Source organism: Myiozetetes cayanensis, unplaced genomic scaffold (genome assembly GCF_022539395.1).
Source record: "Myiozetetes cayanensis isolate MyiCay16 unplaced genomic scaffold, myiCay2020 scf7, whole genome shotgun sequence".
Taxonomy (NCBI): domain Eukaryota; kingdom Metazoa; phylum Chordata; class Aves; order Passeriformes; family Tyrannidae; genus Myiozetetes; species Myiozetetes cayanensis.
The window spans coordinates 17,158,835-17,175,051 of NW_026087964.1; the positions used below are offsets into that span (position 1 = coordinate 17,158,835).

At 34.7% G+C, this 16,217-nt stretch overlaps 1 long non-coding RNA gene across 9 annotated transcripts in view; it reads right to left on the reverse strand.

The window, feature by feature from the left end:
* LOC126652103 (uncharacterized) overlaps positions 1 to 16,217 on the reverse strand; it is a 34,220-nt gene that overhangs the window by 12,984 nt on the left and 5,019 nt on the right. For 7 of the 9 annotated variants that reach the window (XR_007631883.1, XR_007631881.1, XR_007631878.1 and 4 more), the window contains exon 3: positions 9,355 to 15,583. This is a non-coding gene — a long non-coding RNA (uncharacterized LOC126652103). The remainder of the gene's footprint in view (positions 1 to 9,354; positions 15,584 to 16,217) is intronic. The other 2 variants (XR_007631882.1, XR_007631879.1) reach the window with 2 other exon arrangements.

Sequence of the window (16,217 nt, forward strand, 5' to 3'; positions counted from 1 at the left end):
TTCCCGAAAGTTAATATATTTTTTTTCTATGTAATCCCTACAAAGTGAATGAGGAAAATGTTGCTGCTTAAAAGACAACTATGAATTATATAATACTGTGTGAACACTGGTAAAATTGACTACTCCTGACTGAAGATATTTTTACTGAAATGAAATTTCTTATAGAAGTTTGGTAAAGTAAAGGCAGAATCACAATTTTCTAATAACTAAAATAACTTCTAATGACTAACAAAAGCAGGATTTTTAGCAAAATCTGTGGAAAAAAGGTTAAAAATAGAGTAGTAATAATAGAAATTATTCGGAGATGCTTTGAAATTTATTATATCACAGATCACAGAAAGATTGGCCTTTGAAAATAAAACCTCCTTCTGGAAATAATAACTTACAGTAGAAGTAAATTGTCATTTAATTTTTCTGTGTTGTATCAGACATGCATAGAAAATTGAAAAGTAAAATATTTTGGACATAAAAAGCTGAGTAAATATATGCAAAGTGAAAGATATTGACAGCACAATGACTTAAAAAATGAGGAGGTGTACATAAAAGAAAAATAACTAGTTATGGTATGCACATCTTAGTGCAGGAATCTTTGCAGAGTTAACTCAAGATATGAGAATGGTGTTTCAGGGTATGTCTCCTCAGACATCACTGCCATATAGATACAGTTGATAAGCTACATGTGATCTAAGTCACCTATGCATGCTGTCAAACAAGTTAGCACTCCATTTCACTTCACTCTGCAGTTCATCGACTGTTCACACTGCTTGTATGTCAGCTTGCTCCTGGGCTCTCTTTTGAACTGTCACAGCTAATTTTCTCTCAGGGACACTTCAGGTGGGGATAATTTACTCCAAAGTAAGCCTATAGGCAGTATGAGTAAGACTGCAACAGGTCTGTCTGCACATCTGCACCACATCTGGCCTGCTCTATGCTGTGCACATACACTGGTAGTTTCTCAAAACAAGTAAGTAAAACTAAAGGTGTAGCAGTTCAATATTCAGCCAGAACATGCCACCACTGAAGATACACTTGTTGATGGAATGCTGAAAATGTTTTCGGTTCAGAACATAAAAGCTGCCAGTGTCATATGTATAATATTGTGTAATATTTTATTAAAATGTATCTCAAAGTTATTTACAAAGGAAGCTACTATCTTCCAAATAGTAACACTACCATGAGAAAACCTTATTGAATGCATGACGACTGTTTCATTCTCTAATTTCTTTACCTATTCATGGAATAGGAAGCCAGAGGACACAGGCTGAACAATCTGAACACACAGTTCATTCACTGAATTAATTTCTTAAAAATTCAGACAGCATGTTTAATATCCAGGGTCTTCTGAAAATAAATGTATGTGATAATAAATTAAAGACAGCATGATAGGAATAAATGAAGATTATGCAACCATTTCTATGATATGAGTACTTATCTGTTAAACGATATCTTTTATTATTGGTTTATATTTACACTTAGCTAACACATAACAAATTTGTTATCAATGTCCTCACTCAAGTAGATATATATATGAACCAAAACCTCATTTTTATAATGCGGGTTGTATTTTTCATAAGAGTAACATAGTGTCAGGCTCAACATCACTAGATATGCCTATAGCTAAAGAATTAATGTTGTTTTCATTTTTTCCAAAATTCTTCATATGAAAATGACACAACCTGAAAGTAGTTATATAACTAAAAACCTGCCAAAATATACTTGAAATAAGTTGAATACTTACCATATTATTTATCTCCTTTCCAAACTTATAGGAAAACTTTACAATACTTAGTAAAAACAGATGATGGGAGGAGTACAAATCAATAAGTATTTCTGTTTATGTGACCAAAATGTATGGCAGGTTTCTCTGTTTCCTTAGAGGAGAGGAAACCAACCAAAAAAACCCAAAACCCAAAACAAAACCTAAAAAAAAAAAAAAAAAAAAGAGGTTTCAGTCCTTATGGCTTTGACACTATGCTGGCTTTCCCCCAACATTTCTGTGTAGAACAGCATGCAAAGGCAAAATGTTCTGCACTGCTTCTAGGACATACACTTTCCTTTGCCAAGTACACACCCTCATACAGCCAACACATGGTCAATGTTTAAAGTTTACTCTAAGAAAATCCACTCACTACATTGAACGGAAATCAGTGTTTACATCTTGAAGATTTGACTCAAACCTACTTCAGTTTAAATCATTGGCTCAGCAAATTCACACATTTCCATTATGTTTAGAAGAGTAAGCCACTCCCTCCAGCAGAGCCTGAAAGAGATATTTCTTCTCCCTTTCTTCCTTCCCTTTGAAATCAGTTTCTTTCACCATAAGAAACATGCTGGAATATTGTGAGCTACAAAGAATTTTTAAGGCAAGTTAATGAAAGAGGTGGAAATAGAAATCAGGAACTCTAGGCCTTATTCATGGTGCCTTGAGGCTAAAAGAGAATTATATATTATGAGTTTTCCTATATTAGACACCCACTATTATACTTTACACAAGAAAATGCCTCTAAGAAATTTTTATGGTAATCTTTTTTCTTTGATTGGCAATGCCAAGATATCAGCATCTTTTAAAAAATGGAATAAGAAACTACTGTATATTCCATGCATCTTAATGTTTTGATCTATATAAAGAATCCAAAAAGTTTATTATACCATCTACTTGATTTAAAGGGGGAGGAATTAATGAAATGACAAAATCTAGTGAGGCATGTCTCAAAAACTTACTGACTAAATTACTTGTTCTGTCACTCTAATGATAACATTTGAAAAAGTCTACCGAGATAAGAGAGCTGACTTTTCATCACAGCAATCTATCTGTGGGGAAAGCAAATTATTGGCTATAATCTACATTCCAAATATTTTTTCACAACTAGAAAAATAAAGTACAACTACAAAAGAATCCTTTAAAAACAGAAGAAGGTAACAGGAAAGATAGTAATTCCAAAAGCAATAGCTGGTTCTGGTCATTCAGGCTCAGCACAAAATTAATCCTTAGAAGACTTTGCAGTGCTCTGAAAAGTTTAGAGCACATTATATATAAGACTTATGCCACCATAGTTTGGATGGTTTTTCTTCCTTTGACATTATTAGGGTCATTTGTAAGGCCTTTGGTCTTATGATAGGTAAGTAGGGAGTTTTCTACTGCCATCTGTTGATGAAATAGGAATAGAATTGAAGTCCACAGAACAAGCTTGCTCCTACCATCCTTCAGTGAGCAAGAGGAGGCTTGGAAAAAGTCAGTCTGCATTAGTTTTCCCAGGGAAGTCCCTTCAGGACTCACTAGAATAGCATGCAAACTCCTAATGCCAAGGAAAGAAAGAAAAGCTTCTCTTTTGTGGTTTAGGCTCTGCTAGAAGGTCATGTGATTGATCCCCTTCTGCCACCAAAGGTTTTGCAAGGAAATGGTACAGATGTGATTGTGGAAAGCCATCTTTACAGTGAAAGAGTAATGTGCTAAATTGGCAGAAGGAAGCAGTAGAAAACCTAATTATGGCTGTTAAAGTCCACTCTGACATGTCCTGAATACTTCAAAAGGTAGCCCAAAAGTGCAATGGACCAAAATACTCTTTTAAATATGCACAGTTACTACATTGCAAAAAGACAAAGAAAACATCTATATTAAGACTCAATATTTAAAGGCCAGTGATTCTAGTTGATTAAGTTGATTGTGGTTTGGTAGACAGTTTTTGCAAGCACACTGACTGAATACACCTAAATTTGTATTCATTACCAATTCTGGACAGAAATTTAGTAAAATTAGTACTGCAGTTTATGGGCCCAGGGGTAATTTTTTAGACATATAGCCTTAATAAATGATCTTTGCAGAGAATTACAGAAATACTCTCTGTATTAAAATTTTATTCATAATAAAGCACAATTTAGAAGAAACCTAATAAATCTACTTTTTCTGCTTCCTTTTAGCAGCAAGTCAGCTTCTGTAACACTTTCTTCAGTATTCACTGTAACTTGACTTAGCATTCATCAGTATTTCTATATTGCTAGGAAGGATGTAGTTAAGTGGCCATTTCTTTATCTTTTCTGGGGAAAAAAAAAAAAGAAGAGGAACATTTTATGTACACCTTTTTAAAATTGTAAAATTGACTGAGAGTAATAGAAATATGGCCTAAGTAGCAGTTTAGTAGATGAAAGGTAGTAGAAAAAATTGATATCTAGCTTCAACTGCTCATTAATAGAATAAAGTAAATTGTTATTCTTGAGGGAAGTTTATTAGTTTCTGTTCTGCTCTCTGCTTCACTGCTGATGTGACACATATCTTCAGACTTTTTGGCGGGGAACCGATGACTTAGAAAACTCATGGGGTGGTAAGTGTTCTTATAAACAACTGGCTAATTTGCTCCTGGGAAACTTTTTGTGCCCAGTTGTCAAAGCTTTGCAAGGCTTATAGAAAATGAGGTTCAATCAGTGAAAGAAAAAATTAATCTGAAATTAAAATTTAAGTTCTCCTGAAACTCAAATACTTCACATAAAATACAAAGGACTGGCAATTTTGAATCTGAATGATCACTCATTCCATGCTGAAACCTGAATACTGATGCCTTTATAAACTGCGTAGACCACATGAAGACTTGATCAATAAAGCACCATCAAGAGACCCAGTCACCTGAGAGTAACTCAGCTCACCAGGGTAACACAACCTGCTGACACCAAGCTACAGCTAGCATCAGGGAACTGAAGAAGTTATGCAACAAGGGATATTGGCTTATTTAACATATTTTACTGTGAGCAGAGAGACCAAGCTTTTCTGGAAACTGTTGTCCTTTTTCCCCGTTTCCCTTTTTTTTCACAGTGCTGTACTTGATCATCTTCTTTTTCTTCAGTTTGGTACTGCTGGCAGTGCCAGTCTGGGCATAGAGCCTAAGTTAATACATTCATTGGATTGTACTCTGTTCTGTGCCTCACCTTTATAGTGCAAGCACATTTCTCTAGTGAGAGCAGCCTCACTCATTGGGAAACACCAAACTAAAAGGCTAAAGTGCAACTACTGTTTTACAGCACATAAACCAGTAGCTGATGCATTCTTCTGGAGCTTTCCCCACATAAATTATTGGACTCTTTTATGCAATGTTTTTATTTTTTGTCTTTGGTTTATATCTTAGTTCAGTACTTGCATCTAAATGAACACTGCATTTTAATAGTCCCAGAGAAGGCCTAATGTAAAAGGTTTTTTAGGCCTTTTAAATGGAGGTTGAAGTCAGTCATCCTTGCAAAGACCCAGTAGAGCTCCAAGAAAGTTCTTTCAAACAGCCTGATAAAAAGATTAAAAGTAAAAGCTTTTGATTGTGAAATTCAAATACAAATCCTAAAATTTGACGATTGAATTTCCTTGAACTTTTTTTCTACATGATGATTTTTCCTCCCAAATTTGCCTGATGGATCTTTCTAAAATAGAAGTAATATTTTCTCAGACTGCCTATATGTGTCTAAGAACTACAGCAGTGAACACCTCAAATTCAATTCATATTTGATGTTTTCATTTACTGTGTGTGGGAGGTACAGTCTTGCAATGTTTTCCTTATTTCCTCTTCTACTACCTCCACAACACAGTAACCTTCACACTGAATGAGAATAGCTGGATACAGCTTCCTGCATGGTTTCTCAATTGCTGGCAATTTAGTTGGCCAGATGGGGTTTCTATGGAGAAATGTGAAGACTAAATGTGCCCCTGCAGAGCTCTTGGCTCCTACTGACTCAGCAAGTGAAGGACACAATCAAACAGTACAACTTCCACCTCTTTTCTCACCTTCTTTATAGCCCCTTCTATTTTTCCTCCTTCCACTCATCCAGGACTGTGTCTGAACTATTATTTCAGGTCTATTTCAGGTGATGCACTTTTTTTCCCCAATTAGGATCTGCAGTAGCTTGCAATTAAGGGAGTCTTTACCAGTCTCACTCTAAGTTCCTACAGGGAAAATGTGAAGTCTCACAGACTACAGAGAGGCATGAAGCTTTAGCAGACACATGGAACAGCAGCTGTGTGTGTAGATAATGTGAAATGGTAGCACAGAGCTCTTGAGCCAGGAATGGAGGATAGTACAGTGTCTGCATATTGTTTCTGTGTGAGTATCAGAGTGAGGCATCAGTTGGTTTCTGCACTTACTGTTACTAGGAAAGCATTAAGAGCAGGAGCAGCAGCTGAGATATAATTTTTTTTTCCAGAGAAGCCTTAAAATAGACTGAGTGCAGATATTGAAGGAAATAAGATTTAAGCCCCATTATAAGTGGAAATGTCTTCAAATGGTGTAATTTTGAAAATGTGCTGGGGCACCAGTCCATTTAAAAGTCATGGGAACATATTCATTAACCACATTAAAGCGAAGTCCCATAGTACAAGCTTACATTTATAACCGATTGACTTCAAAATGCCTTAAATTGGCACAGATATTTTTGTAAGGGAGAGATAGCTCTGGGAAACAAAACACTGAAGGAGGCCAGATAGTCAAACTAAACACCTTACCAAGAACAGGCTATAAGCAGGTGAGATTTTGAGCACAATATACTTGAACATCAAATATGAGAGTTTGGCTTCCTGACAACCTTCTTTAAAGTGAAAATCTGTCCTTTGTTTTAGAAAGGTATGTTCTTTTTTTTTTTTTTTTTCCATAAATATATCTCAAGTCCAAAAAAAAGAGTACAACATGGGAATATTTTTGTCTCTCTCCAGTTTGTAACTAGACTTAATGAAGAATCATTAACAGAAATCTTACTGTTGTAATTATAAGGCAAGAGGTGAATATTTAGCAGCTTTCTTTTCCCTCTAGGAAGAGTAAATATTATTTTTTAAAATAGTATTTCATGACTGATTAGTCCTCACTCTGGTCCAGAGTCCATTTTTTTTGAATCCACGAGTCAGATGTGACAGCAGCCTTGAATGGTGGTTTTCATGAGAGTGCTTCTGTGGTGAGAGAGTGCTATTACATGGGCTGTTCTCAGTCTCAGACCTTAAATTTCCAGCATGACTGAAGATCAGTAATGACGTCTGCATTCTTCTACAGTCATTTAGTTGACATCTAATCCTTCTTGCTTCTTAAAACCAAAACTATTTTCTAAAAAACTATTTCTCCTTTTAATTTATGTATAACAGGGGAAAAAAAAGAAGCAGCCTAAATTATTTACTCCAAGTCTTTCTACTGGTGAATCTGAAAAGATTGACCATATTCTGTACATGGTTGACAAACAATTCTGATGTCCTATTGACAACTCTTTTGGTTTATGAAATTTTGCATGGCAGTACCTATTTGTCAAGTGTTTTCTTGCTATTATCACATACACATATGCATATTTATTTTTTATATTATACTTTTTTTTTTAATATATACATACAAGCATATGTATATATGTTATGTAGGAATCTCTGAAAGAGGGTCTAGGTAAATCAGTTTATCTGGTATGACTTTCTTCTATATCCCTCAAAGGGAAGTTGAGGGAAATGGAAGCTTAGTTCCATTCTGAAGTTTACTGCCCTATATTGTCAAGGGGCTTTCTTCCTACCTGACATATAATACACAGTGGACAGGAGGCTTGCTGTGAGTTGAAAGAGTGGAAGTGTAAATAAGTAGCCTAATAGGCTACTTAATTGACAATATGACTTTAAGTAAGTTTTCTGAATTGCTAGTATGTTTTATGTTACACATTCCATTGAGAAAAGCAGAGATATCCCTGGATGAAGGGAACTCAGGTCTTTTCTTTCACAGATAGGATTACAGAACAATATTTAGTTATTGTTATATCTATGTTGCCTCTATGGACCCAACCCTTTCTAATTCCTGTCATGGAATACATTTCATATCTGACTCTTCTTTCTTTCAAGTCCTTCCACTAAATTACATTCCATCTGTGAAGACCATAAAGCCTTAATCATGCCTTCTAACAAATATTATCACACTTACATAGCAAAAGATGCCCAGAGAGAATCATTGAACATTTGGGAACTTCTACCATCTGTGCATCTCCCATTTATGCTTATTCAAGAGTTCTTCCCCACACCCCAGTTCCTTCTTCTCCAAAGCATTTTATACCTCAGCATATTTCCTTTTGTATAGACAGGGATCTTTGCTGTCCTCTGTCTGCAATGGAAATTATTATATGCCACATAATTGTATTAAAAGGAGATCATTGGGTCAAAAAATTTTATGTTCATTTCATAGTTAGAAAATGATGAAATGAAGCTATAGGTGGGATCTACCTGGTGGTTACACACAGTTGTACTTGTGAAGTCTGACATAGTCATTAAAGTCACTTCATTAAAGTCAGATTTTTTTCCGCTCAAGGTCCCTACTTTCTTCATTGTACAGAACTGAACTTCTCTGAAATTAAATCAAGGCAGAAAACAGTGTTTCACAGTGTTAGAATATTTTATTTTAAAGCTGGAAACTAGCACTCACTTCCAGCATTGAGTTCCCCCACGATATTGTCACAGAACAAGATATTTTAACTGTGATTTCATGTGAGTTCTTACCTGAAATCATGAGACTGTTTAGTAGTGAGTGTCTCCAGACACATATTATGTCAGTGAGAGTTTTGGGTAGCACATATAAAAGCCATGCGATTCTAAGTACTCCACAAAAATATGGACCTTAAACACTCAGATATCCTAAATCTGTGGTTATTTTTGACCTGCATGTCTGTAGTACCTTCCCATCTTTAATAATGGACTCATGATAATCCATGATATAATACAATTCTTCACAAATCAAATGAAGGCTTTAATTTTTTTAGATAATGCAGTGATATATATCATAAAAAGTTCCATTTATAATTCTGTGTCCAGGATGCTCCTTGAGCAGTGTGCAGTAAGTAATGCCTTGAGACTAATACTGAACATGAAAAAAATTTAAAATCAAATAACTTTCTTATTAAATCTAATCTTACACATTTATTCTGTATAATTGTCCTGGGCGAGTGGAAGGCTTAAACAAAATTACTAAATAGCAAAGCCTTGCTGGTGAGTCTCAAGGTGCAGAAAGCACCTTGCTTTCTAAACCTCTTCTCAGAGAAGGGCTGAGGTGCAGCTGAATCCTATCTTAGCCTCAGACTGTGTTAATGGTTTAAATTTAAAGGAATTATAGAGGTATGATTAAATCACCTTGTCCTGCAGGTTTTAATGATGGCAAAACAGATATATTTATACAAATGAATTATTTATTATGACAAATTAACAAACAGGTGAACAGATGAAAGATCTTAATCAGATTTACTACACAGTGTAAAAGCTAAAAAATCTACTAGTAGAACATTGTACAACAAAGTAATACAGTGCACTGTAACAAAGAAACGATATTAAAGTAATTGTATTGAAGCTAGTAAAAGAAATAATAAGTAGAGGTTGATGCAACTCACCATACAAGAGAGGGGGCAGGTCTCTCTCTCTCTCTCAACCTTTGGGGAGTAATCATGAAGTCTCCTTGCTTCGTGGGAAAAGCTCTACACTTCGAGGAAGTAAGTGGAAGAATCTGCCATATGGAAGTTAGACTGGGTTTTTATAGTTATGAAGTGACAGTAGTCGCAGATTTACAAGCCCACAGACTAGCTTACCTGTCAAGTCCTGCTTCAAAAGCAGGGTGTGTATTCAATGTTTGGTGGACCAGCATGGTTTTAGCATGATTTAACACCAAGACAACACTCTGGCACCAGCAGTTTATAACTTGATTGGATTTTAGATTTTTTCAGGGTGGGCCTATCCTGCCACAATTATTACATAAAAATATGTATTAATGTATTAAAAAATATTTATGTATTTTAATTTATTCAGTTGAATTTATTTTTATTTCAAACTGAAATTCAGTGGAGAAAGAATATGTGAACACGTAATTAGATTGGAATCACTGAATTAAGGGTCTGCTGACAGCATTATTCTAATTTTTTTTCTAACTTCTGTTATATTGTGTATAGTTTTCATATTTGGCAACATAAGCAGTGTTCTTGATATTAGTTTGGAGGGGTTTATATTACTCTTTTTTGCTAGACCATTTCCCAGTGAAAACCCAAACAAACAAACTGAAAACACAACAAAAGTTTAATCATATGCTGTATTAATGATACTTACATGGCTGGTCATCAGGACCATATCCTTTTTATCTTCCAAGTAAGCTGCTGTGATTTGAAAAACAACTAAATGTTATCACTGTTTAGAAAGAGCGTAAGTGGGATAATTTTATAGTATATTTCACAGGGTTTTTTTTTTACTTCATTGATACCTAGACCAGTCAATAACCCTTATTCATCCTCTTCTCTCTCTTCAGATCTAACTTCCATCCCTCTGTGTTCAAACATGGCACTTCCTGCTTCGCATTGTTATGTCCCAAAAGAGAGGTCACATAATGTTGGAGTATTGTAGTTTCTGGGCAAAGAGCTGAAATTGTCAAAAAGTATTAGTTAACCACATGTTGGGCTACACAAAATGTGAATAAAATATTTGTGGAATTTATTATCTAAAAAATGTAAAGTTTTACTTACGTAAAATGCAGTGTTTTAGTGTGTTGCTATTTGAACAAACTTGGGTGGATAGATTTTAATCATAAGACAAAAACTCCCAAAAGTTAACCTCTTAAAAGCTCAAGTTCATAGTGAAATGTATAAAAGTGCTGAAAAAATTTAAATAAGCTTGTCTATAAATTTCATCATGAGTGTCATTATCAGATATCACTGAATCAGTCTTTTTCAAAAATTTAAATATAGCTTCAGACTTGGAAAGAAGTTATATACTAAAGTTCAGTAAACTAATAAGCAACCAAAAAAAGGGATATATTATTTGAAGTGTCATGAAATCATAATAGTTATCATTCTTACTTATAACTTTCAGAGGAGTAATAATACCAACTTAAGTCAATAACTTCTTCCACGAATGACACATAAGATGAAACTAAAAAAGTTTTCTTCTCATTGCTTTGTGTTCATGAACTTCTTGGAACTGAAGTAAATTAAATATATCCTCTTTAAATTACACTATGAGTCATGGAGTCTCCCATGAGGTAAAAAAAATGGAAGTTTAGTACAAAAATGCCAAAATGTTTTTAAAAGAAAAATAAAAGTTAATAAATAAAAGCCTAATAACTTAGTTAAGAAGTAGCTTCACCCAGCTGTGTTAATGCATAGTTTTAAAATTAAAATTGGAATGCCATCAGTTTTCTGAAATCTGTTCTTTCTCCTTTCTCCCTTATAAAATTTTCATTGTATTTTTTCACATAATTAAAAAAAACTTTACCTATTCTATTTCTAGTCTTCTTGTTCTCATCTATTTCTCTAAACTTCTCCAAAGTATTTGATAGAAGAATCTTCATGGAATGATTTATTCTAGTTTTTGGATTTTTTTTGTTCATCAAGGACTTTATATATTCATATATATGTATATACACTCTCTGTATATTCAGCTTGACAACATCTGGCAACTGGTAGTGTCTCTCATAATTTGGATTGACCTTTGACATTCTGGATAGCTCTGGTCTTGTAAAATACAAAACCCATGCATGTTTTCAGTTTCTTCAACCTGTTTTCTACCTGTACATTATTCAACTCTTTGAAAGTTCTAAATTCCTTTTGGTCAAATATAGCTTCTTTTGCTCTGCAATGATCTACTTATCTTCACTTTCATTCCCCTTCTTTTCATATAAAGCATTCAGATATGTAAATTAATGAATTTGCAGATACTAATGTAGATGATATGTAGGCAATATGTAGACAAGAAAGACATGCAGACATGCAGTGGTAAAATAGCAGAATATGTAAATAGTGTAAATAGTGTAAGTCCTTGTACTCTTTAATGAAGTGTCATATGTAAACCTTCAAGTCTTATTAAAAAAATTGCTAAGCAATGGCTTCACTTTTGCAGAACATGCTAGATCAGTAAAATTCTAATTATTTACCTGGAAATACCCAAATAACTTAAACAGTGTTTCAGGTTTCAACAAGGATTGCAATACTGAAATGAGGAAAGTGATCAATGAAAACAAAGTTACAGAAGAAGAGCACATCTTAAATGAAATTAATTCAAACACTAGAAAATATTCAAAGCAAGAGTCTACCTAACTTTCACTGCAGAATCCTGAAGAAATTAATATATATGTCTAAAGAGTCTAGAACAAGGATTTTTAGTAAGTATGTCAGGATGATCATTTATAGAAAATAGCAAATGGCCTGCCTACATTTGAAAAGGAAACAGAAGAGAAGAAATAAATAGATGTTTCAATATGCTTTTTTAGATGATTTTAGAATGTAAAGCATTAAGATGAATTCTGAAGCAAAAAAATGAGTAATAGCACAGAATTACAGAATCATTTAGGTTGGAAAAGATCTCTGAGATCATAAAGTCCAGCCTTTGACTGATTGCCACCTTGTCAACTAGACCACGGCACTAAATGTCACATCCAGTTGTTTCTTGAACACCTCCAGGGATGGTTACTCCACTACCTTCCTGGGTAGTCCATTCCAATTTTTAACAAAACTTTCCGTGAAGAAATTATTTCTGATGTCCAACCTGAACCTCCCCTGGTGCAGCTTGAGTCTATGTGCTCTTGTCTTGTCACTAGTTACCTGGAAGAAGAGGCTGACCCCTACCTTCCTACAACCTTCTTTCATGTAGTTGTAGAGAGCAATAAGGTCACCTCTGAGCCTCCTTTTCTGCAGGCTAAACAACCCCAGCTTCCTCAGCCGCTCCTCATGTGACTTACTCTCTAGACCCTTCACCAGCTTCGTTGCCCTTCTCAGGACTCACTCCTGCACCTCAGTGTCTTTCTTTTACTGAGGAGCCCAGAACTGGACACAGCACTCAACATGCAGCCTCACCAGTGCCAAATACAGGGGAACTATTCTTCATACAAGTACAGAAGTACAGAGTACACAGAAGTACAAAGCAAACTTAATAAAATCTATCCAAATATTTCAAAGAGTATATAATACCTTTTATCAACACCTTTCTTTAATAATTTATCTTCTAAGGAAAGCAAAAGAAGATCTCACCTATCTGGATTTCAAAACAGTTTTTGACACTATCTGATATGAAAAGAATTACTTAAGACTGAGAAGATAAAGAACTAATCGAGAGAGGACAACAGACTGTGTTAGGTGTTTGCATCATCAGATGGGTTCTTCATGGGCTGTCTTGCCATAGATCTTTTTGATATTTAAATTAAAACCCAGATCACAAAACCTTGGAGCATGTTGCTGAAATTTGTTGGTAAAGCAAGTCTGAGAACCATGAAATGATAAAAACATATAGGAAGAATCAGATGACCTTGATGACTTCTATAACAGAAATGAGATTAAACTTAATAGTACAAAAGAGCAATGTAACTATATTTTCAGCTTTAAACTGTGAATTCATCAGCTGAAAATAAAGATGCAGCCAATCTACTTGAGAAGGACTATCAGCCACCAAAACATGATGTAGTTATGAAAAATGCTAATAGGGAGTATTAAGAAAGATATTTCTGGATTAAAGAAAGTGGTATTTAACACTACCTCATGAGGTAGAACAATTTCTGTCCTCCATATTAACCAAAGATTCACTGAAAATGTCATTAAAAACGGAGTAGAGGTGAAAGGGAAGTTTATCAGCATGATGTCAGGAATGTAGAACTTAACTCATGAAAGGAAATTGAAAAATCTTGCATTATTCTGCAAAAAAAACCCCTAAGATGAGAGAAATGCCCTCACTAAACACATGTATGGATAAAAAGAGCCTGCAGGTGTTTATAATGTATTGAACCTTGAGATTAGTATCAACATAAGAACTTTACATATATATAAAGATATATTTCAAAAATATGCAACATGCTTCTTTTTATGCAACATGAGTGCTTGCACTAGTGGAGGACAGGACTCAGCACTGAAGAATGTCAGTTTATTCTGAGTCATAAACATGATCTCTGAGGTCAGGCAAAATAACATTTACACCCAGTGGTTTAATGGAATTTATTTTGATTCAAACGCACATCATTTTCTTCTTCACTCATCTGCTTAAGATCTACATGAATGCTTTAAACATCATTCACTCACTAGGTGCCTAATGCAAAGCTTATTTAGTCAAAGTGCTTCCATTGAGTTCTGTATGCTTTGGATTAGGTTCTATATCCTTACCCATCAACCAGCTGCTGCAGGCTTGCAGTTTTATCACAATATTAGACTGCTTTTCTCTTTTCCCCATGATGTTAAGAGGGAAAGAAAGAGGTATACTTTGGTTTGCCCTGTCTGTTCTTTAATGTGCTTAGATTGCAGTTATTTCCTGCTGAGCCCTGGATGAGGTTTAGTTTGTTGAAGAGCAACTTTTTAATCATCTCACAGAATGAATGAACTGGAAGATATGTCAGGCTTCTATCAGAAGATGAAATATGTGGAAACTTATCAGTACCTCTCTTCCTCTAGATATATTGTAGGTCATAAAACCCCCCTCTGTACAGTACTTATTACTCTTATAAAGGAAGCTGAAAATGTAATTATGAGAAGAAACTTTGCAAAACAGCTAAAGCAGACATAAAACTATGGCTCTCTGTGCATGGGAAAAAGTGCAAGTGAGGCAGCAGGTGAACAAATTATTTCAAAGCCAGGCTATGTAAACTTCCCCACAGAAAGGGTGGCTACAGATCCTTCACTCTTATTTTGGAGAATTAAGGTAGCAACATAAAACATTTCAGAAGCAAAGCTGATCAGAGGACCAGCTGATCAGTACCACCATATAGGTCAGTGTTTTACAGCCTAAAATGTATTTAGCTACTTCTATTGATGATTAAAGCATCCTGTTTTAGAGTGATATAACCAGGGTCTTATCCAGCCTCTAATTCTCATTTTGGCTAAATGCCAAAGACCTGTGCAGTACACACGTGGGTATATATGTTTATGTTTTAATCTAGTTCAGGGAAATGTGCAAGGGACTCCATCTCTGCACACTTTCTTTTGCTCACCATTAACAGCAGATGGTGGCAGGTTAATAGCCCTTCCTTTTTTTCAGTGAATAGTCATGCCCTCGATAGAGTCAAACAATGGATTAAAGAAAAACATTGTCTGCTTCTGCACTGTACAGCTAAATAAGGCTTATAGCAATACAATCTCTAAGGATTCTAATGTTGCACTTTTCATATGAAAAGAAATGGCAAGTTTTAACATTATAAAATACCTAGTGAAGCACTTTTAATCATTGCAGAACAAAGCCAAATAGCCTGTCCAATAAGCAACCAACAGCTTGGTCCTATTCTAAATGACTTCCTTTGCCACCATATTTATTTCCTTCATTTAGAATAACTGTGTATTTATATGACTCTTATTTCAGCCAGAGATCAGTAATTGTTTTTGATAAAGTAGACAGAAACATTAAAGCTCTCAAATAAGTAAGTATTTATATATGTAGATTTATAAATTTTGTTTTAGGTATAGTCAATAACATATATTGGTATTAACATACACAAAGGTATAGAGCATCACAGAATTCAATTATCCATAACAGTGTTTGAATTACGATATCAAAGGTTCTTCTTCAGAACTCAGCAGAGTTGCCATCTTGCTTGGATATTTTCTCTTCTGCTCAACAGGCAGCTGATACAGTAGATTCATGAAGATGTGCCAGATCTTTTATACTCTCCTGAATTATAATAAAAATAAATTAAAGTTGCACAGGATGAACTAGGAATATTGAACAAAATATTTTATGATCCGGTGATTTTCATTTAAAAATGAAGAAAACTGTAATTTGCAGAAAAAATATTTTTAGCACCCTAAAACAAATAAATAAAAAAAAAGCGTAGAGCATAGAACTGAAAAATTATGTTGAGAAGTCTTCAAGAGTTGTAAAGGCAAAATGGTTTTACGAAGTCTGTGTACTCAGTTCAGTACATAAAGCATATCTGACAGAAGTAAGTGGGAGCCTGAGCTTGAAAATAACTGTATTTCAATATATCTGTAACAGTTTAGTATATTTTACTGCTATTCATCAAATTTCATGACACATTTCTTTGTATATGGAGTTCTCTGGAACACAAACTTGTTTTATACTCTCTTCAGAATGAGCTTCTTTGACTTTCCACCAGTCCACCAAATCAAGCAGAAATGATTGCCACATATGCAAAGACAAATCATGAGGTGAATCCAGAATATTTATTAAAAAAATACGGAAGTGCAAAACTGTGATCTGACTAACATAATCTGGAAAGAGCCATTTGTTACTGGCTTTCCTAGGTGACTGAGCAGGTCATTGCACTTCCTTTTATCTCACAGGA